The sequence below is a fragment of the Oryctolagus cuniculus genome, chromosome 11 (assembly GCF_051225735.1).
Source record: "Oryctolagus cuniculus isolate XC-2025 breed Fujian yellow rabbit chromosome 11, ASM5122573v1, whole genome shotgun sequence".
Taxonomy (NCBI): domain Eukaryota; kingdom Metazoa; phylum Chordata; class Mammalia; order Lagomorpha; family Leporidae; genus Oryctolagus; species Oryctolagus cuniculus.
This window is the reverse complement of record NC_142877.1, coordinates 111,760,793-111,781,299: the sequence shown is the minus strand read 5'-3', so window position 1 is coordinate 111,781,299 and position 20,507 is coordinate 111,760,793. Positions and strand designations below refer to the sequence as shown.

The following is a 20,507-nucleotide window of genomic DNA, read 5'->3' as shown; positions in this document are numbered from 1 at the left end:
CCACTGCATGGGAAGCTCTTTTGGACAGCTCTCTGCTGCCGTCTCTTAGAGAACCCACTGACCACTAGTTAGCTCACCCATTAGAGCCTTCCTTCCTTCCCCATTTCATTTCCTCGTAGCCTCAGTCTGTGCGTGCTGCCCTAACAAAATATTAGAGATGAGGGTATTTATAAGCAACAGAAAGTTCTGGGGTGGGGAAGTCCAAGGTCAAGGTACCAGCACATTCAGGGTCTGGTGAGGGCCTTCCTGATGTATCATCCTATGGCAAAAGGGGTGAGTGCTATGCCCTCACATGGTGGACATGAACCCCCTCCCTCAACCTTTGATAAAAGCCTTAATCTCATCTAGGGGGTCTCTGTCCTCTTGATTTGTTGTCCTATTGGAGATTGTTTCAACATGTGAATTTTGGGGGACAAACAAATCATACCACTCCCTCCACTTTCTGGAATCAGTTCCCACATAACCTTCTAGTATCAAATCCTTGCCTCAGGGCTTGCCTTCTTAGGAATCCTGACACCATACTCTTAGAAGCATGAAAGGATGTTGTCCAGAACCAACAAATGTCTTTCACATCCTTGGCTCATGGACAGAAGCTTGGTAGAGAAGCAGAATCCAGGTCCCCAGTCCAGACCTACCTACTGAATCAGTACCTGCATTTTAACAAGATTCCCTGGTGATGTGTTTGCGCATGAGTTTGAGATGTCTTGCTCTACAGTTTTTTTTTTTTTTTTTTGACAGGCAGAGTGGACAGTGAGAGAGACAGAAAGGTCTTCCTTTTTGCCATTGGTTCACCCTCCAATGGCTGCTGCAGCCGGCGCGCTACGGCCGGCACATCGCGCTGATCCGAAGCCAGGAGCCAGGTGCTTCTCCTGGTCTCCCATGGGGTGCAGGGCCCAAGCACTTGGGCCATCCTCCACTGCCTTCCCGGGCCACAGCAGAGAGCTGGCCTGGAAGAGGGGCAACCGGGACAGAATCTGGTGCCCCAACCGGGACTAGAACCCGGTGTGCCGGCGCCGCAAGGTGGAGGATTAGCCTAGTGAGCCGCGGCGCTGGCCTACAGTTCTCTTAAATGGGGAGGGGGTAAGGGGTGGAACAGAAATTGATAAAATATATCTATATAACTACAACTGCCCTTAGGACTTCTTGTTTAAGATCTCCAAAAATATATATACCATACCATCAGGTCTTTGGTGCCTTTACCAATATGTGATTTTTTTTTCTTTTTTCATTTTTGTCTTGAGGGTCTTCCTAGACTGAGCCCCCCCACCCCCCAACTCCTTCACAGAGGAGAAACTCTTACCCTGTTGGCCTCTTCAGCTCTGATGTTTCCTTCCTGTCTCCAGAGGCGCTGTGGCTCCCTGATTCAGCATTTTATCATTAGGTGATCAGGGCGCCAGCTCTACACCTGAGGAGGCTTTACTCTGATGGACTTGCACAGCCGGTGAGTGAATAAACCGTCTCTCCTAAAGACAATGGATTCTCCATTTAGAGCCAAGTTTGTTCTAATTAGCTGGCTCTGAGGTTTGCAGTGGCAAATCTTCCGGAAGTTAATAATGCTATTTTGAGAATACCTGCATCTTGCCTGCTTAATGAACATGATGAGGGAACATAAAATATTTTTCATCCTACAAAGAAAGACTTTATTCCCATTCCCTGTCTCATGTCTCAATTCTGGACTTGCTGTTTTTAGTTAAATTATGTTCCCATCACACTCCCATTAGTGTTCATTTGGTGGCTTTTGCAATGTGCTTTAATTCTTCAGCTGGCGAGTGGCTTCTTCCTCTGCTTAGCCTTCATGGAGGCATTTTATTGGCCTAAATGACAGAGAAACGTTTCATGTCTGGTGCTTAAATTTCCACTTGAGAAGTATCTGCATGGAACATCTTCTGCAGATAATCCCTCAGCACTGGCTGAAGGGACAATGAGACTTCTCTACACCTGTGCCATCTGAGTGCCATTTGATTCCTGACCCTCATAAAGGACATTTCAACCTTACCTACTGGAAAGATGTGGGAAGCATACTACATGACTGCTAAGGATCTGGAGACCCTAAAAACATGATTGTCAGATATTGAAGCCTACCACCCCCCCAAAAAAAAAAAAAACTGAGGGCGGATTTCTGCAGGATCAGATCTGATATTTAGTGGTTTTGACAAACGAAACATTTCTTGTTATGATACTGCCATGTTTCCATGCTGGCTGGTAAGGAGCCCCTGCAGTACTTACTCGCATTCTATCCTTTATCATTAGCCCAGCTGCCATTGCCCTGCCTCCAGGGGCCACCCCTTCACCGTTTCACTGGAGCCCAGCACTGAAGACTTAACCCCTGGCCTAGACTCTGTTCTAATGCTAGTGTTCCCAGAGAGCGCTCTCATCTGCTGGTTCACTCCCCAGGTGCCTGCAATGGCTGGGGCTGAGCCAGGTGGGAGCTGGGAGCTAGAAACTCAGTCTACCAGGTGGGACCCAGACTGAAATAGTGAACCATCATCTGGTGCCTCCCAGGGTCTGCATGATCAGGAAGTTGGAATCAAGAGCTGGAGGTGGGACTCAAACCCAGGTGTTCCAATGTCCCCTTAATGCCGATCCCTTACTTAGATTTTAAATATTCTCCCTGCGAGAGGACTCAATCATCTTGCTCCTTAGCTCTTGAAGAACACGTGGAAGATCCAGAGAACACCCACCAAATCTCAGGGAGTGTGCCTCCTTGGGTACAGTAAAATTAATTGGATTGACTTTAAGACATCTACCATTGCCATTGTCTTGATGGATACAATGTTGCTTTTTGGGGGGTTGTATTTGGGGTGGGGGTAGGAGAGAAAAAAATTGGGAAGCCGAATTCTTGACTCATTCAAAACTGAACGCAGGTCTTTTAAAACATATAAGTCCGATCCGTCTCGAAGCCACGTTCTTGATTTTAGATTCTAGTTCCACCAGCCGCGGAGAACAAGAGATCCAGAGAAACAGGAGGTGAGAGCCTGTTTTCCTTCTCCCTCTCTGAGATGCTTTTAGGGCCCCCTAGTGGCTGTTTTAAGACCTCGGGATTCCTAGGATTAGGTCTCCTTGACCCTAATAAAACAGGAGAGCCCTTTCTGAATCTCCTTCTTGACAGGTGCAATAGCTGGGTGGAGATAAATAGATAATAGTTGGTTTAGAGGGCTCAATATTTTTTCATTTCTTGGTGCTTAGCGAGAGCTGTGCTGCTGCTTTAGAAATAACAGATATATTACCTTACATATTTCACCCTGCATTCCTCATACTATATTATGTCATCCCTGAAATCCCTTCAAGACATTTATATCTTGGTTTGTGTCAAAGGGCTATAACTCCTAGGGAAGTGCTTCCAACCTTAGGTGTTTCCATAAACCTACGCGGATTGAACTGGGGTGCTCTGGAGCTTCCCAACTTTCCACAGAAATTCCTAAGTGTGGGGCCTGACACGATGCTAGCTGGCCAAGGGTTCAGTCTGACAACCTCCCTATCTTTGAGAGCTAAATTAAAAATGCAACTCCGAACTGATGCAGCAAAGCTTTTCCACCGTTAAGGTGCTTACTGACTAATGCAAATAAAATTCGCCAAATCCCCTAATAATGAATTCTATCTTCAGCCTATGCCACTCCCCAGCGTGGCCACTGCTGGCTCCCCCGCCACGGTCCCATCTTCCTAAGATCCAAGCGAGGGAGTGGACCGCGCTCGGGTCACAACAAGGTTTCCCACATACTTACCTTTTAGTTTCTGATGCTGTTGGATTCTTTTTCCTGTGCCTGTCAATCTCGGGTCCCTCTTCCCTTCCTGTCAGGTTACTCGAATTAACATGCTAATGTATTGCACTAAAGCATTTGCTACCGCGAACGAAGGGGAGCAAAGCCCTACACGAAACAGAAAGCGCACATTCTCGCTTTAACTTTACCCGGTTCCGGGGAGGGGTTGGGGAGGGGTGCGGGAGCAGGCAGGGAGTCGGGAGGAAGGAGGTTGGGGCGGCAAAAAAAAAAAAATAAAAAAAAATAAAAACGATCCCCTTGTTCTCAGCGCGCTCCGGAGCAGAGCCGCGCGCCCCAGGCGGAGCCGAGCGGTCTTCGGGCTAAGCGGCTTGGCGCTCAACTTTGGCTCTGGCATGGTGGCCCGGGTATCAGGTCCGAGTCTGTCATCCCGCGTTCTCCCTTGGCGCGGCGATGGCATCCAGGCCAGATAGGACCTGCTGTGCCCGCAACGTGCGCGCCCAGACGGCGGGACCCCAGCGCCGCAGCTGAGCCGTCCCGCGCGCGGCTCCCGGCCGCCGGCCTTCTCGGCGCGCTTGCCTCGCCGCGGCCGGCACGGGACTAGGTAAACAGCGCTCGGGAGCCCGGGTTGGCGGCGGTGGGTGCGCCCCAAGCCCCCGGCGCCCAGCCCGACCCCCGGGAGCGCGGTCGGCGCGCCGCCCCAGCTCGGAGGCCTTGTCTCCGCTGCCAGGGAACTCGGGCGGCGGAGTCCCGCAGCTCGGAGAGCCCCGCGGCCCGCCTGGCTGGGGACAGGTGGGGACCTTGGTGGGGGTGGGAAAGGGGACCCCAGAAACCCTGGGACCGCGCTGCGGAAAACCCGGGAGCTGGATTGCGCGCCGGAGCCCGTCCCTGAGCCCCATGCGAGCTGCGGGTCCCCGCGCGCCCTTTCCCCGCCGCCGCCGCCGCCTCCCGCGGGTTTCTCCCCAGGCTCTGGAGCCCGGGCGCGCGTCTCAGCCCAAGCTCCCGGGCCCGGGGCTGGAGGTCCGTTCCGTATGGGGGGGTGCTGCGCGCGGGGGTCCTCCAGCCAGGGAGGAAGGCACGGGACCGCGACCCGGGCGGGGAGGGCGCGTGGTGTGGTGCGGGGGGCGCAGAAATTCAGTTTGATATCCCGGGACAGGATTCTGGGAACCGGGAGGACTCTGTCCGAGCCCTTCAGCCGGGCTCCCGGCAGCCTCGGACTGCCCCGAACCCTGCCCACCTCCGAGAGGAGCGGCGCCGCGAGCCGGAGGTGGAGGCAGGGAAACTTCCCACTCCCCACGACGGCCGCTTTGCTAGGAGCGGGTGGGCAGGCGTCCCCACGGCGGCAGCTGCGGGCCCAACCCGCTTCCCTTCCCCCCCCTCTCCGAGCGCCGCACGCCCAGCCCCAGGCGCCCGGGAGCGGCCGGGGGCGGGAGGAAGGCGGGCAGCGCCGGGCCGGCTACCCTGTCCTCGCGACCCGGCCCGGGCTCCGCGTTCCGGGTGTTGCAGCCGCCTTCGAGCCGGCGAGCTGGGCGGTGTGGGGGCGGGGCCCGGCGGGGGGCGGGGCGGAGGCGGCGCGGGCCCGCGTCCGCGCGGCTGCGGCGCTCACCATTGGCCGGCCGCGCGGTCACGGGGCCGGGGGCGGGCACCCAGGCGGGCGCCGGCCCCGCCCCCGCTCGCAGCCCGGCCCCGGCTCGCGGTCCCCCCCGGCCGCACAGACATGACACAGACACACAGTCACTGCAGCTGCTGAGAGAGCCCGGCGCGCGGGGCACGCGGCGGCGGGGCCAGCCCAGAGCCCGGACCCCGGCACCACCCGCCCGCCCCTCCCGCCAGCCCAGCGCCGCGGCCCCCGCCCGGCGGGGCGCGGGAGGCGGGGATCGCGCGCCGGCTCCGGCCAGCGGCGCCCGGCGGCCGGAGGCGGCTGCAGCGGCCGCCCGGCACCGAGCGCCTGGCGCTCCGGAAAGCCGGCTCGGCGCGTCTCGGAGGCGGCGGCTGCCGAGGCCGGCAAGCGCTCGCGGCGCCTGGGGCCGCCCGCCTCGGCTCCCCGCACCCACCGCGCTGCGCTCGGTTCGCCGCGCCTCGGCTCCGGTGACCTTCCCGGGGCGCCTCCCCCGGCCCCCGCGCCCCCGGCCCCGCGCCCCAGGCCGGGGCGAGGCCCACTCCAGCGCCTCCTTCCCGCGGAGCCGCGGGCGGGCGGGCGGGCGGCGCAGGCCCGGGGGGAGGGGGCGCCGCGAACGCTGCAGCTGCCCCCCCTCAGGAACCCGGCCGCAACCGCGGCCGCGCTCGGCGCCTGGCCCGGCCGGGCTGCCCCTGCCCCGCCGCCGCGCCGGAGCCCGGGCGCCTGAAGCTGGGGGCGCGGCGGCGCTCGCCTCGCCGGGCCGGCTGCGGGCAGGCCCTGCCCTGAAGGGGCGAAGCGGCGAGGAGCACGGGAGGTGGAGCTGCTCCCGGGGGGCCGCTCGCTGGAGCCACCCCGAGGCGGACCCCGGCCCCTGCTCATGCGGGGCGCCCCTGGCTCGGGGGAGCCCGTAGGTCGGGGAGCAGCTGCAGGCAGCCGAGCTAGAGGAAGAGGAAGAAGGGACAGTGGTCATCCGGGGCCACCCGGGCCCTCCCTGCGGCGTCTGGAACCGGGGTCCGCCCCGAAGTCTGCGCGTGGCGCCCGCGCGCTGCCTGGGGCAGCGCCCGCCCGGACCCGGACCCGGAGCCGCAGCTCCTCGTAGGCTCCGCGGCCGCGGCCGCGCCGCCCAGCTCGTGCGCGGTCTCCGTCTGCTCGGCGGCGATCACGGCCGAGGTAAGAGCCTGGGGTTCCGTGGGACCAGCGCCGGACAAGTTCTCCGAACCTGTTGGCTGGGACTCCTGTGCTCAGGATGCCGGCCGAGGGGGAGGGTGCGCGGGCGGGGAGTCCAGTGGAGGCTGGCGGGTGCGTCCCCGAGTCTCCTACGTCCCCGGGACCGAGCCTGCCCGGCTCCTAGGCGCACCGGCTGCTGCCAGGGAGCGAGCCAGGCGGAGTTTCCCGTTAGCCCTGGGAGGAGAAGGGCACGCACCTTGGCGCGCTCCTGGCCGGCCCCCCGCCCCGCTAGCTGTGTGCACCTTGCTTTAGGGGGCCCTGTTGTGACTGGAGAGGCCCTTCTGGGCGGGTGTCACCTGCCTTTCCCGGCGTGGTTCTCTGGAGAACTTTTCTTTGCTCCTTGTTGCGCAGTGGCCGGTTTGGGGGTGAGCAGCCACTGTTTGCAAGTCCCTCTTCAGGATAAAGTGGCTGCTCAGCGGCTGTGTGTGTTTGAGGGTGGCGGGGAGGGAACCAGCCCCACCAGCGGGTCCCTCCCTTTAGACAAGGCTGCTGGAGTCCAACCTCCGTGTCCGGATCCAGGCTTCAGAGGGTTGGAGCCACGACTCCGAAGTTTGTGCACCCTGAAGGTGTTTTGTGCGTTGCCATATTGTCTGCTTTTAAACGTTCTTCCCCGGAAGCCCCAGTTCTTGCCTGTCTGAGATGTATTAGAGCCAGCAGCTTCCCCCGGAACAGTCCCATTTTAAATGGGTCACCTCGGAGGGAGCAGGTTGTCTCCCGCACGCTGAATCGGTCCCCCCCGGGTGACCCTGTTTAATGGGGATGGATTTTTCTCGTCCCTGTGCTGATGTACCTCGCCTGAGCAGGTTTCTGCTGAATTTCGAATCCGTGAATTTTGCCACTCAGTCCATTAAAATGATCTCCTGAGGGAGCAGAATAGCTGGTTACATTTTCCGTGAATGTCACAGGAAGTTTTCCAGGGTCTTATGTAAGTGCCCTGAGCGAGCATGGAGCCTTCTGTTTCCTTCGGGGGGAGTGGGAGGGGTGGTGGTGGTGGGGCTTCTCCCTCGGACACAGCTGGAGGCCCCCAGTATCACTCCGTGGAGCGGTCACCTCGTGCATTTCTCTCTCCCTCTCCTGTCTTCCAGAAGTCGGCTCTGCTAGACTTGAGATAAGGAAGCTTCTGAATTGGGGGGGTGGGGGGCACAAGTGGTGGTTCCTCTTCCCCTTGCCTGCAAATGGGTGACGTGAATGAATTACTCAGCTGTGTGTTGGGTCCTCACTGCAAGAAAAAAAATTAACACATCCCAAGCGCTTTAAGGTTTCACACATCTCTTAGCCGGCCTTTCTTTTTCAAGAGTGCTTTTACTCCGGTGAAAATTGTTTGAGGAGAACACAGCGTTGTCTGAGCCTGGCCCTGTTAATACCAAGCCAGGGAGAAAATGGAGTGGAGCAGACAGGAAAAAGTCATCAGGATTGAGATCTAAGCGGGTTTTCGAGAGAGGTGAGGACAAGATGCAGAGTCGGTCGGTAGGATTGGGAGGTGTTAGAAAGATGCCATCACTCTGCCCCAGACCGGGGCTGCGGCTGAAGCGTGCCACTCAGCCAAGCGTGCTGGGTTGTGGCTCGCCTTTGTGATGTGAGCTGTTGCAGGTTCTCCTGGCGTTTGCACCGTAACTGCAAGGGCCTTGGGAAGGAAGGGAGAGCTCGTTGTCCCCCAGCGCTTCCGCGCTCGGCAAGGTTGTGGAGGTTTGCTCTGCTTCTGGATTCCTGAGCTCTGCTCTCCAGCGGATGCATCCTGTGGTGCCTGCATGGTTCAGCCACCTACAGCGGCAGGGCACTAGGGGGACTAGTTTTCTGTTCCACCAACGATGCCCAAAACACAAGCACCGTGGTTTATCTTCGGGAATCGTGAAACTACCTTTTGGTACCCAGTGTGTGCTTGTGGTAATGTGGATTCCGCGTGCCCAAGTGATCGGCCTGCTCACCCCTGAAGTGTTCTTTCGACAGTGCTGATCCCATTGACAGGCAAGTGCAATGCTGAAGAGATCCAGTTAAAATCTCGAGGAGTATAAGGATTCTACATTTGGAATGAACAGACTCTCCCGTCAACTGTACCCTTTGGACATTAGACCATGCCAGCTTGCAATTCTTTAGCAGTTTGTAACTGAAACTTCTCCTTTTGGTTTTTGGATTGCACACCCCACGCCGTCCTGGTAAACTCACACCACATCATAACCTCTCTGGATGAACTCCTATCCCCTCGACAGCATGTACCTCACATGGATGTGAACGTGGCACTGGACGATGGTCACACTTGCATCTCAGATACCCTCCGCATGGTCAAGTATTACATCATTAGTATCTGGAATTCTTCCTGCAGAATTAGAAGATGATTCTGTTTCAGAGCAAAGCCTGGTTGTCCAGGCCCATGATACCCACAATAGCCAAGTCTTGTCAGAGCTGACTGTGGTGATGGGAAGACAGGAGGGCTGAGAGGGAGAAGAGACAGCCCGTTTCAGAATACTGTGGTGCACCCTCACACACACAACAGGCAAATGCCACCGAGATTTAGGTCTTACCTGGGTTCTGAAAGGCCCAGTTCAGCCTGTGGAATTAGACTATGCTCTCTGCACCTATACACCTTTTTACATGTGTTTTTATGCGTCCTTGAACTTCGGGGTCTGGTAGACCACATTTGTGACCCTTTGCCCATATGTGTAGTGTGTATTTTGGTATTATAAGGGGAGTTATTATTGAGGTCCATGGCAAGAATGGTCAGCATAAAGTTTTATTTCTACTCTTAAAGTTTTATAGATTGATTCTCATGGCTCAGCCAAGGGGTAAGAGACTGAAACATGAAAATACCATCACTTTTGCCACTCCAAGCTCTTCTGACTGTGTATGCCATCAGCAGGAGTTGTCAGAACATCCCCCCGACTGTAGGTATATCTATCTATACATTACAGCCGGATATCAACATCTATGAGCCCGCACTTCTACCAGCTGATCCTGTGGTCTTGAGGCATGGATGAAGTCTTGCAATTTTGAAGAAAGTCAGATGGCAGAGGTAGAGGGGTATGTTGAGGCAGGAGGCAGGTTCTCCTTAGGGCTCATGAACAAGGTGAAGGTGTCTGTGGCCAGAGAGTTTCAGAGAAGAGGGAATGTACTGGGCAGAGGGTCTAAGACTCTCAAGCACCTACCGTTGACACCCTTTGGGGATGCAGCCACTTCTCAGAATCTGCTGCTATTGATCAGACATGGCTGTTCCACGCTGGGTTAATTGGGCATGGAGAAGTTCTTAGCTTTTCCCTGTCCTACTGATGTCTGCAGACAGTGGCCAGTGGAGTACAATTTCAATTGAATGACTTTTCTTCTAGTGGGACAAATAGTAGTTGGCCATCTATGGCAGGTGCCCCACCTGTGCTAAGGTTATGGAGCCTCTGCGTTTAGTTTACTGGCTGGTGCAGAGGTGAACGCCCAGCTGTTCCCAGCAGCTGTTTACTGCCCTTCTGATTGTTCTGAGGATGGGTTTGGGCTTGTCAGGAGAATAGCAAGGGGAGTCCCAGGCAGACAGAGCTGCATGGGCGTCTGAAGGTATGTATTGTGTCTGGCGGGATCACGGTACTTCGTGTGGCTGGAGGGTGAGCCATGCTGGCAGAAAGAAGCGTGGGATCAGAGGGGAAATCATTTCATAGGAGTCTGTGCTAAGGATTGGTCCCAGCTGCCTGCTCTGTGGATTCACGTGGTGGCAAGAATGGCTGCTGGATAAGACCCAAGAAGAGTTGATTATCCCACGTCGTTATTAAAAACAGAAAAAGAAATTTTCTGTTTTGTCCATTATCCTTCCACATACAGCATTTTGCCTGTTCTTTAAAAACCTATTAGCAATGCAAATAAAGAAAGGGTCCCTTATCAACCCTAAGCCTGCCCTCTTGTGTACATGAATTACATCTGGGGCTTTCATTATGTGATTATGCAGCAGTGGGAAAAATGACAATGTTACTTGACAAATGATATAGTATGAAAAAAAAACCCTTCTCTGTAAGAACCAATTCCATTTTGTCAGATTTGCTTCTGGGTAGAGTTATGGTCATATTTAACACTTAAACGAGGTTCTTCTATTATAATCATTTCATTTCTGGCCAAAACTTTCCTTGCTGTTGGAAAAAGAAGGGTTTTGTAATACTGAGAACGGGAGTGTGTGCACATGTGTGTGCATACTGAGGGCATTTCAAAAAGTAAGCGGGAGGTGACATTAAAAGATTAGTTTATTCGGGCAGGCATCGCGATACAGTGGGTTAAGCTGCTGCTTGGGATGCCTGTATCCCGTGTCAGGGTGCTGGTTCAAGTCCTGGCTATTGAGCTTCCAATCCACCTTCTCACTAAAGTACCTGGGGAGCAGCAGATGATGGCTCTGAGTTCCTGGCTACCTACGAGGGAGACCTGGATGGAGGGCCTGGCTCCTGCCTTCAGCCTGGCCCACTCCACCTGTTGGATGGAAGATATTCTCTCTCTCTATCACACACACACACACTGTCACTCGGCCTTTCGAATAAATATTTTTTGTTAAAGATAGCTATTTTGGCACAGAAAATTTTTGAGATCCATGCATGTAAGAGGTCTTGAAAAAGTATCAGGACTGCGTTGTGCCACAGCCAGTGTTTACGCCACCATTTGCAATTCCAGCAATCCATGCAGGAGCACTGGTTTGAGTCCCGGCTGTTCCACTTTAAATCCAGTTCGCTGCTAATGTACCTGGCAAAGCACTGGAAGGTGATCCAAGCGCACCTGCATGAGAGACCCAGAAGAAGCTCCTGGCTCCTGGCTTCTACCTGACCCAGCCCTGCCTGTTGTGGCCATTTAGGGAGTGAACCAGTGGATGGAATATCTCTCTCTCTCCCTTTCTGCCTCACTTTGCCTTTCAAATAAATAGATCTTAAATGCATGAATTACAAAATATTTTTTAGAACTTTTGTTTTCATTTAATTTGAAAGGTATAGACACACACACACGCATACAGATAGAGAGCTTCTATCCACTGGTTCACTCCCCAAATACCTGTGACATCCAGGGCTTGGCCAGGTCAAAACCAGGAAGTCCTTCCAGGTCTCCATGTGGGAGACAGGGACCCAGTTACTTGAGCCATCCTCTGCTGCCTTCTGAGGGTGCACATTAGCAGGAAGCCGGATTGGAAGCAGAGCCAGGACTTCCACTAGGCATTCTAATGTGAGATTCAGGCATCTCAGGTGACTTCTTAGCTGCTCTGTTAAAAGCCCACCTCTCAATAATCTTTTTTGTACCCCAGTAAGCTTACTTTTATTTTTTAAAGATATGTATTTTATTTAAAAAAAAAAATTCATTGTTTCTTTGAAAGGCACAGGCAGACAATGAGAGATTTCCCATCTACCAGTCCACTTGCCAGATGCTCACAACATTGGGGCTAAGCCAGATGGAGGCTAGAAGCTAGGAACTCAATGTGATGTCCCAGATAGGTGACAGGAACCCAACTACTTGAGCCATCAGCTGCTGCCTCCAAGCTTGTGCCTTTTCAGGAAGCTGGGATTGGGAGCAGCAGATACTGTAACCTAGGTTCTGTGATATGGGATACTGCCATATTGAATTGCATTTTCCATGAACTTCTGAAATACCTGTGTGTGTATGTGTGTGTTAGATTGAGAAAACTATAGGGGAAGGAAGCAGAGCAACAGTGTAACATCATGGAGGATATTGGAGAGACTGGAAAAAAATCAGTTTCAACAGTGATCTCCAGGACCAAGAATACGTGGTTTGTAAAAGTGCAGGGCAAGGGGGCCGTCGCTGTGGCTCACAGGAAGACCTGGTGGCTTAAGTACAACCAGGAGATCCTGGGTCCCACCCCCACCTTGTGTCTTCCTGTGCTAACTTGCCTGTGAAATTATAATGCTTGACATTTCTGCGCTTCAGGCACTGTCTCCTTTACAAAAGTGCATTGTCTGTCTTGTAAGTTGGGATTTAGAGGCCCAGGGAGGCAAAGGGGGCTTGCGTGAGCTAGTTAACGGCAAAGCTCATACTGTTCCAGGATTTATTTATTTATTTTTAAGCTTTCTTGCTGTGAGGTAGAAAGAGCCCTGGCCAGTTGAAAGGTATACTCAAAATGGAAAATACTGCGAGTGTTCAACACAGAAGACAAAACTCACACCGTCTTCGCTGTGATCACGGCTTCTGCACGACGCAGACTGCATGTGGGCTCCTCTTGATACAACGGGTCTTCAGAAAGTTCATGGAAGATGCATATTCTGAGAATAGCTATGCATGGCTATGGGGAGGAGGCAAAGTAAGGTTGCCCTTTAATTCTACTTGCATGAAGTTTTTGCCTTGCTCTCCTCTGTCAGGCTGTTCTCACGTAGGCAGCTGAACTTGCCTCCTTGCTTCCCAGGCGTCGTGCAGACCTGTTGGACCTGGAGTGTTGCACTCCTCCTTGCCTGCTGTCGTAGATCCAAGTGCTTTGTGATTAAAGAAAAAAAAAATACTGAAAATTTCAATTGTTTAACGTTTTAGTGGGTGAAAGCTGAGTTGACCCTTCATGACTTGGCCAAGCCTGGGCTGTACCTTGTAAGGGAACTGCCCCGTGAATATGAACGGAGGGATCTTTTGAAGAAAAATGCAGTGGAGAAATTAGGAAAAATACAAACCGGCTTGTTTGTATGCCTTCCAGTTTGTGGGTTGCTGGGAAGAAGGTTCCTCACTCACCTTCGTGTTGCTTATGAGAAGGAGATCTGAAGCAAGTGCAAGTCTGAATAGGCGTTTGGTGACATTGTTATTTCAAACACTGAAGTTGAGCAGGAGTGCTTCATATTTTAGGAGAAATTGGTATATAAAATCTGGCCTTCCTTTAAACCAACTAATTTAAGATAAGTAATTGTTTAGGCTATGGAGGGGTGTTTATTTTATGAAGGGAGTTCAAGGGAAATCTTTTCACGGCCAGTTCCTTTATTGTATTTGAAAGTATTTGATTAGCATAATCATGATGGACACTTGGGGGAGCATCACTTGTTAGGTGAAACCAAGGACTTTTCAAGCAGAAACTTCAGTATTTTAGCCAGTAACCCACTAGGTTTGCCTTCCATGAAGCTACATGTCCAACTCTGTTACAGAACGGAGTATGATTCTCACATGAACTGTCATCGCCACTAACCTACCTCCTAACTTACTCATTCTTGACGGATTGCTTCTTTAAGCACAGTTCTTCTGGAGATACCACTCCTAACTCCACCCACCTCCGTGAGCTCCTTAACCACCCTTGCACCCTACCTCTCAGAATAAAAGTGGTTTAAGTACAATGAGTTAGGTAAGCGTTTCCGGGGTTCTGAGTGCCCGTGATCACAGAGACAGAGTTCGTCTTGTTCAGTCTGCGTGTGCAGTAGGGGTGGTGTGTGTGAGATGCTGGGGCAAAAAAAAAAAATCCCAAGTCATGTTTGACTCCTGGCTCTGCCTTCACAGCACCGGAACTGTCCAGGGCCTCTTGTTGTTTTTGTTGTATTTTTGATCCTTTCTCTCTTAAGAAAATTTCCAAGAAGAGATTTGTCACGGGAATGGAACCTGAGGCGAGGTGTCGAAGGCGGGGGAAGTGATTTTGGGCAGGCTGGAGCCGTAGGTAGTCATGGGCAGGGGCTGCCATTGAAGATGCAGGCTCGGCCATCCTTGGAGCCTCTGTGTGGTCACTTGATGGCACTGAGCTTCAGATAGGCGCAGAACAGGATGGGGGTGGAGCCTTGACCTCCAAGAGAGCTTTGCTCTCCTCCTAGTCCTTTTCTCAACTCCCAAGGCCCAGGGGGAAGAAGGCCTGGCCCATCTTTCAGCTCTGCGTGGTTGCACTACATTTCAGGAGGATTTGTAGCAGGACAGGAGCTTGTGTGGATGGCTTTCTCCCTGCACCTCCCCTCCCGCTATGTTTTGTCTTTTTTTTTTTTTTTTTTTTTTTAACCTGACCAAGGAATCATGGGCTCTTGAGTGTTACTTTGTGGCCAGAGAATGTGGCAGCTACCTGGGGTCGATGGAAAGCATGTTTGTTATTACCTAGTGAGGTTAGCATTGCTGTGGCTAACTGGAAGCTATCCCCCCCTTTTTTGTTTCCAGATTGGTTGTGTAGATTCCTTTTTTTTTTTTTTTTTTTTTTTTAACAGGCAGAGTGGACAGTGAGAGAGAGAGACAGAGAGAAAGGTCTTCCTTTGTGCCGTTGGTTCACCCTCCAATGGTTGCCACGGCTGGCGCGCTGCGGCCGGCACACCGCGCTGATCCAAAGGCAGGAGCCAGATGCCTCTCCTGGTCTCCCATGGGGTGCAGGGCCCTAACACTTGGGCCATCCTCCACTGCCTTCCCTGGCCACAGCAGAGAGCTGGCCTGGAAGAGGGGCAACGGGGAAAGAATCCGGTGCCCCGACCGGGACTAGAACCCAGGGTGCTGGCGCTGCTAGGTGGAGGATTAGCCTATTGAGGCGCGGCGCTGGCCAAGGTTGTGTAGATTCTTAATATGCCATCACTATTTGTGACTGCTCTCAGATCTGGGAACGGCATGTAATGGCTGCTCCAGGAGCTAAGGGACGAGCAGCCAGAGTGATGAGGTGGGTAGGGCTTTTCCTGCCTCTAGAAGTGGTGCCTGCCTGGTGCTTAGTAGGTCTCCCTGAGTAAGTAGTTATGTGTCCACACTGGATGGTTAATTTAGTGACTGAATGAATGGTGTGGTTTCGGGGTTGGGGTGGGTGAGAGAGGTGAGTGAGTGACAGTAGACCTACATGGTGATGACATCAGCTGGGACTCCTTGAGGTCACCCCCGAAAGCTTTTACTTTAAAAATCTGAAGGAAGTTTCAGATCAGCAAAATGAATTCTCTTAGAAACCATTGTTGTGGCTCGAACATTGATGGCTTTGTCAAGAGTGAAGGAAAGTACAATGCCGAAATGTGTCCTGTGGTTGGTTTCTTTCCACTGAATCTGCAGGGATTTCTGCTTATCTGGAATGAGAAGACCTGGCAAGCTTGTTGAAACTGGCATGCCCAGTCGCCTTGAAAGTGCCTTGAGAAGCATTTTCAGTGCAAACCCTAGGGTGGTTGTTGTTGGTAACATTTCTGGGGATGCTGGCTGTGACTATGAGATGACGTAGATGTACAGGGGGCCATGGCTGCTGTGGTGGGGGAAGGAGTGGACTTGGGAGAATGGAGGGAGTCCCTGTGTCTGCAGGAGGAGAAGTTCCCCTTTGCCATCTTTGTGTCTTCGCTCGTTCTCCCCGGTCTTCTCCAAGCTCACTGATGCCATCTCTGTGTGAGGCAGAGCTGCTGTTTGAGAGAACACCAGGGCTGGAAGACGCTTTTGAGCCCTACTCAACCACTCTTCCTTCTACAGCCGCAACAGGAAACAAGCTAGGGAGGAAAAGCGAGTTATCCAGAGAGGAGGAGGCAGGACTGGAGCCCGGGCTCCCTGGCTACCCAGTGCCACCTGTGTCCCTGCCTTCTCACACCCATACCTTCTAGACTTCTGTCCTGGCCCCTCCCTCCTCAGCTGCAGGTTCTACTCCTGTCTGTTTCACACCCAAAAGCACTTTGTTCAGGGGCTTCCTTTGTGGCCAGACACAACTCCACTTGGTCATTTTTCATCATTTTGTCCCTAGAAAAGCCCTATGGAGTGTGAGTCTTACCTTACAGATGTGGGCACCCAGGCTTGCCCAGCTGATGCAGCCAAGTAGCATGGCACCCGCACCTGGCTCTGAGATGCTCAGACTCCTCAGGTGGGTTGTCTGAGGGGTGACCTCGCCCCGGCACTGCTGTCCTTCCAGCCTTGTCGGGTTTCCTGTCCCCCAGCTCCCTGCCCCTCTAGCTTTGCAGGATTCGCTGGGACTCCCCCAGGTCTTCCCCACTGGCTGTTAACTAAAATGCCCCTAGTTCTCTCACTTGGGTGAACTGCTGTTGCCGATCCCTTTGCTGGGTCAAATCCCCATCTTCTCTCCTGTCTCTGTCTGAATGGAGTCTCCCCTCTCTGCCTTAGGCTCTGTGGCCCTCTGTCTGTTGGTGTTTCCTTCACTGGGCTTGGCCAACATTCATCAAGCTTGTGTCGTGGGCAGGTCCCAGTTTGACAGCAGGGACTCAGAGACCGGTAATCACTTACTGTCCGTCCAGTAGCCTTGTCTTGGTACGGGAGGCAAAGGCTAATAAAGGTGTGCATGGAAGGCAAGGGGCACTGGGGATGGTGTATTGGTAGAATTTTGTTTGAAGAATTAAAAAACAAAAACAAAAAAAACCCTCGAAAAGAATATTAGATTTGGGTCTTAGCGAATAGGAGATGGGGAGACGGGGTGAGAGGAGGGCTTTCCAGGAACCAAAACAAACGAGACGATGCTTTGGGCTTGGCGTCTTTTGCTTGGCACTAGATACTTTTCTTATTCCCTCACTTAGGTATCAGCTCCCTAGGGCTGTGACTGTGTTACACTCATTGTATCCATGAGAGCATCCTGCCAAGCACTGAGGAGTGCTCCAGTAAACATTTGCTCCAGTAAACATTTACTAAATTAAACGGAGAGCCTCTGTCCGTGTCCTCAAGAACATAACTGGAGAGGTTGGAAGAAAAAAGTGATAAATGAAAGCAACAACAGAAGATGTAAATGAAAAGTTCGGAGCAGCAATAGACAGGCTACAGCCCTACAATGAGTGTTGCAGTGTTGAGGCTGAAGGTGACGGGGAATCAGAGTGGGGAAGAAGACTTCCTAAACTCAGTGGAGGGAGGATTGGATTTGGGTCTTTGGACATACCATAAAGGAAATCTGCATAGAAGGATTAAAGAGACAAAAAGGGGTTAGGTTAGGTTGGCGAAAGCACACAGGTTTTTCTGGGTTAGAGAATAAGCCAGCTTGAGTGTCTGTCAGCAGGGAGTTAGGGATGAAGTTGGGAGCTGGGTTTTGGCCGTGGGGCTTGGAAGATGGGGTGACTTCTGATCGGGAGAAAGTTTTTTTTTTTTTTTTTTACAGGCAGAGTGGACAGTGAGAGAGAGAGACAGAGAGAAAGGTCTTCCTTTGCCGTTGGTTCACCCTCCAATGGCTGCCGCGCGCTGCGGCCGGCGCACCGCGCTGATCCGATGACAGGAGCCAGGAGCCAGGTGCTTTTCCTGGTCTCCCATGGGGTGCAGGGCCCAAGCACCTGGGCCATCCTCCACTGCACTCCCTGGCCACAGCAGAGAGCTGGCCTGGAAGAGGGGCAACCGGGACAGAATCCGGCGCCCCGACCGGGACTAGAACCCGGTGTGCCGGCGCCGCTAGGCGGAGGATTAGCCTAGTGAGCCGCGGCGCCGGCCTGGGAGAAAGTTTTAGGAAGATGCACCTGCACTGCTCGACGTGGATTGGAGCGGGAAGAAGTGGGCTGGGAGGTCCCTGGCACTCCTCTGCTCAGTTCATACGTGATGTCCTAAAGACCACAGGGCTGGGATCGAGAGAGTAGAGTGGAAGCTGAATGTGGAGTTTCTAATGTCTCTGACGTCAGTCATTGACTCAGGAACGTTTGCTTGGTATCGAAGTCTGAGGTGGCCTTCACTGGCCACTGCGGAGAGGCCTCATTGTCCGTTTGTGACACCTGCGGCGTTCTCCCGTGCTTGGCTGGGGACAGGGCTTTGGGGAGGGTCACACGCCTCTCTTACCACTCGGGGTTTGTTTAAAGGGGCCCAGGGTATAGAACCACCTTTTTCCTAGCCTTGGACGGCACCCAGGAAAGGACGTGATAGAGAAAATTCTTCTTTTCCTCACGGGTGGCTCCTAAAGCAGCTGCAGGCAGAGTTGAGAGCGCAGTGCTCGAAGCTCTTGAACCTGGGCCTCCCTGTGCCGCGGGCTCTGGGCCTCCCTGTGCCGCGGGCTCTGGGCCTCCAGAGGCGCCCGCGGGAGGCTGCAGCTCTCGCTTGTGAGAAGTCGGGAGTAAGCTGTTCTGGATAACAGGATGCTTCACATAGAATGGATATCCAGTTCCTTTTAGGTAAAGTATATATATATATATATTTTGACAGGCAGAGTGGACAGAGAGAGAGAGACAGAGAGAAAGGACTTCCTTTGCCATTGGTTCACCCTCCAATGGCCGCTGCGGCCGGCGCACCGTGCTGATTCGATGGCAGGAGCCAGGTACTTCTCCTGGTCTCCCATGGGGTGCAGGGCCCAAGCACTTGGGCCATCCTCCACTGTACTCCCGGGCCACAGCAGAGAGCTGGCCTGGAAGAGGGGCAACCAGGACAGAATCCAGTGCCCCAACCGGGACTAGAACCTGGTGTGCCGGTGCTGCAGGCGGAGGATTAGCCTAGTGAGCCGCGGTGCCAGCTTAGGTAAAGTATTTTTAATCTGTAACAAATGGAGGTTCTTCTAGAAGGTTCTGTGTACTTATCCTCAGCTACTGGAATATACCCACCTTTCATATCAGACACACAAACCGTGTGATGCACTGACCTCTGCTTTTCTCTGCATCCCTGTGGTCGCTCCGACCTCCCCATTTCTTGCATCATCAATCCCTAACTCATTCCTGTTCTTCCTGTCTTGTGGTTTTTCTCGCACACTGCCCAGCTGTGCACAGACCTCTCCTTCTGCCTGGTTAGCGCTTCTCTCTCTCTCTCTTTTTCCTTCAAAACTCAACTCAGGCAAGCCTTCTCCCACACCTCTTCAGATGCTGGCCACTTGCATGTTAACGCCGGCTCTCGGTGTGGCCCATTCTCTGCCGTGTCTGCTGGCCTCAGTGCTGTAAACTGGCGCTCTTGGCAGGGAGCAGCAGGATCCTTCCAGGAAGGAGTACATCTTCGGAATGGGGATCTCTGGGGTTTTGCTCTGCGCCTGCACCATGCTGAGCTGAAGGAATGCATGCCTCCATGGCTCCTGAGTCTTCCTGGGAATCCTGGTGGAGGTGGAGGCGGAGAAAGGGTCTGTAGCTTTTCTCCACACCTGCAAGTGTCTCGCTTAAGTCCTTCAAAGCTGAGAGGCAGGGGGATTCGAAGACCCTTTTTTTTTTTTCCTAAGGATCTATTTATATTTTTGAAAGTCAGACTTGGAGAGAGAGAGAGAGATCCATCAACCTTCTATCTGCTGGTTCACTCCTCAGATGGCCACAATGGCCAGAGCTGGGCCAGGCTGAAGCCAGGAGCCAGGAGCTTCATCCAGGTCTCCCACATGGGTGCAGCGGTCCAAGCATTTGGGCTGTCTTCTGCTGCTTTCCCAGGCCATCAGTAGGGAGCTGGATCAGAAGTGGAGCAGCCAGGACACAAACCAGTGTCTACTTGGGTTCTGGCGTTGCAGGTGGCGGCTTTACCCTCTAAGCCGCAGTGCCGGGCCCCACCCTTTGTGCCTTTTATGGCTGCCTCTCCCTCAGTGTTTGATTCTTTCTGCCTCTGCTCTTGGTCCCTGGATGCCCATGCAAACACTGGCCGTGGCCCTGTTCTCTAGTGTCTGTACCATTCCGCTTTCTTTAAAGGACCAGCTGAAGAATGGCAGTTGTCATTGATTGAGAACTTAGCAGTCAGCGGCGGGAGTGGAGAGGGGATGTTGGCTTACCTCCTGCAGAAGCTCAGCAGTAGCGCCTGCAGACTCTCCTCCCCAGGAGCAGGTGCTGATGTGGGATACTTAGTATTGTTGCGGGTATTTGTGCACTGCCCTTGTAAGCCAGGCATGGGTGCTGCACGATTAGGTTTGCTTAGCACATCGTGAAAGAGTGACAGAGGAGCCCCGGGCTTGTCAGATGGCTTGTGTGATCCAGGCATGAGCCAGTTTATGAACTTGAACTTGTGCTTGGCAAGGAGTGTTGGTTTTTAGGGTTCATGCAGCCCCACTGCTTTTCTGGTAGTGGGCTGATCTGATCCGCCCCGAGGGATGCTTTCTCTGGGGTGGAGCTTTTGCCACGTTTCTTTGCTGTTCTACTCAGCTTTGTCTCTAACTCTTTCTGAGACAGAGCATTTTTGAGCTCATTAAGTCTGATAATGTGTGTGTAATGTTTGGGACTGGGCTCCTACATGCAAAGCACTCAGTA

The 20,507-nt window shown here is 53.4% G+C and overlaps 1 protein-coding gene and 1 long non-coding RNA gene across 4 annotated transcripts in view; one reads left to right on the top strand and one right to left on the bottom strand.

Moving 5' to 3' along the window:
- Positions 1 to 833: 833 nt before the first annotated feature.
- On the bottom strand, positions 834 to 5,143 carry LOC149123618 (uncharacterized). The gene is made up of 3 exons (XR_016216305.1): positions 4,954 to 5,143; positions 3,723 to 3,866; positions 834 to 1,463 (listed from the first exon to the last, which is right to left on the bottom strand). It is a non-coding gene; the product is annotated as an uncharacterized LOC149123618 (long non-coding RNA).
- Positions 4,052 to 20,507, top strand: part of LARGE1 (LARGE xylosyl- and glucuronyltransferase 1) — a 564,622-nt gene continuing 548,166 nt past the window's right edge. The window contains exon 1 of one of the 3 annotated variants that reach the window (XM_051846591.3): positions 4,052 to 4,320. The gene's annotated coding sequence lies outside the window, so the exon portion shown is untranslated. Of the gene's footprint in view, positions 4,321 to 5,434; positions 6,505 to 20,507 lie in introns of those variants that run through there. The other 2 variants (XM_051846590.3, XM_051846588.3) reach the window with 2 other exon arrangements.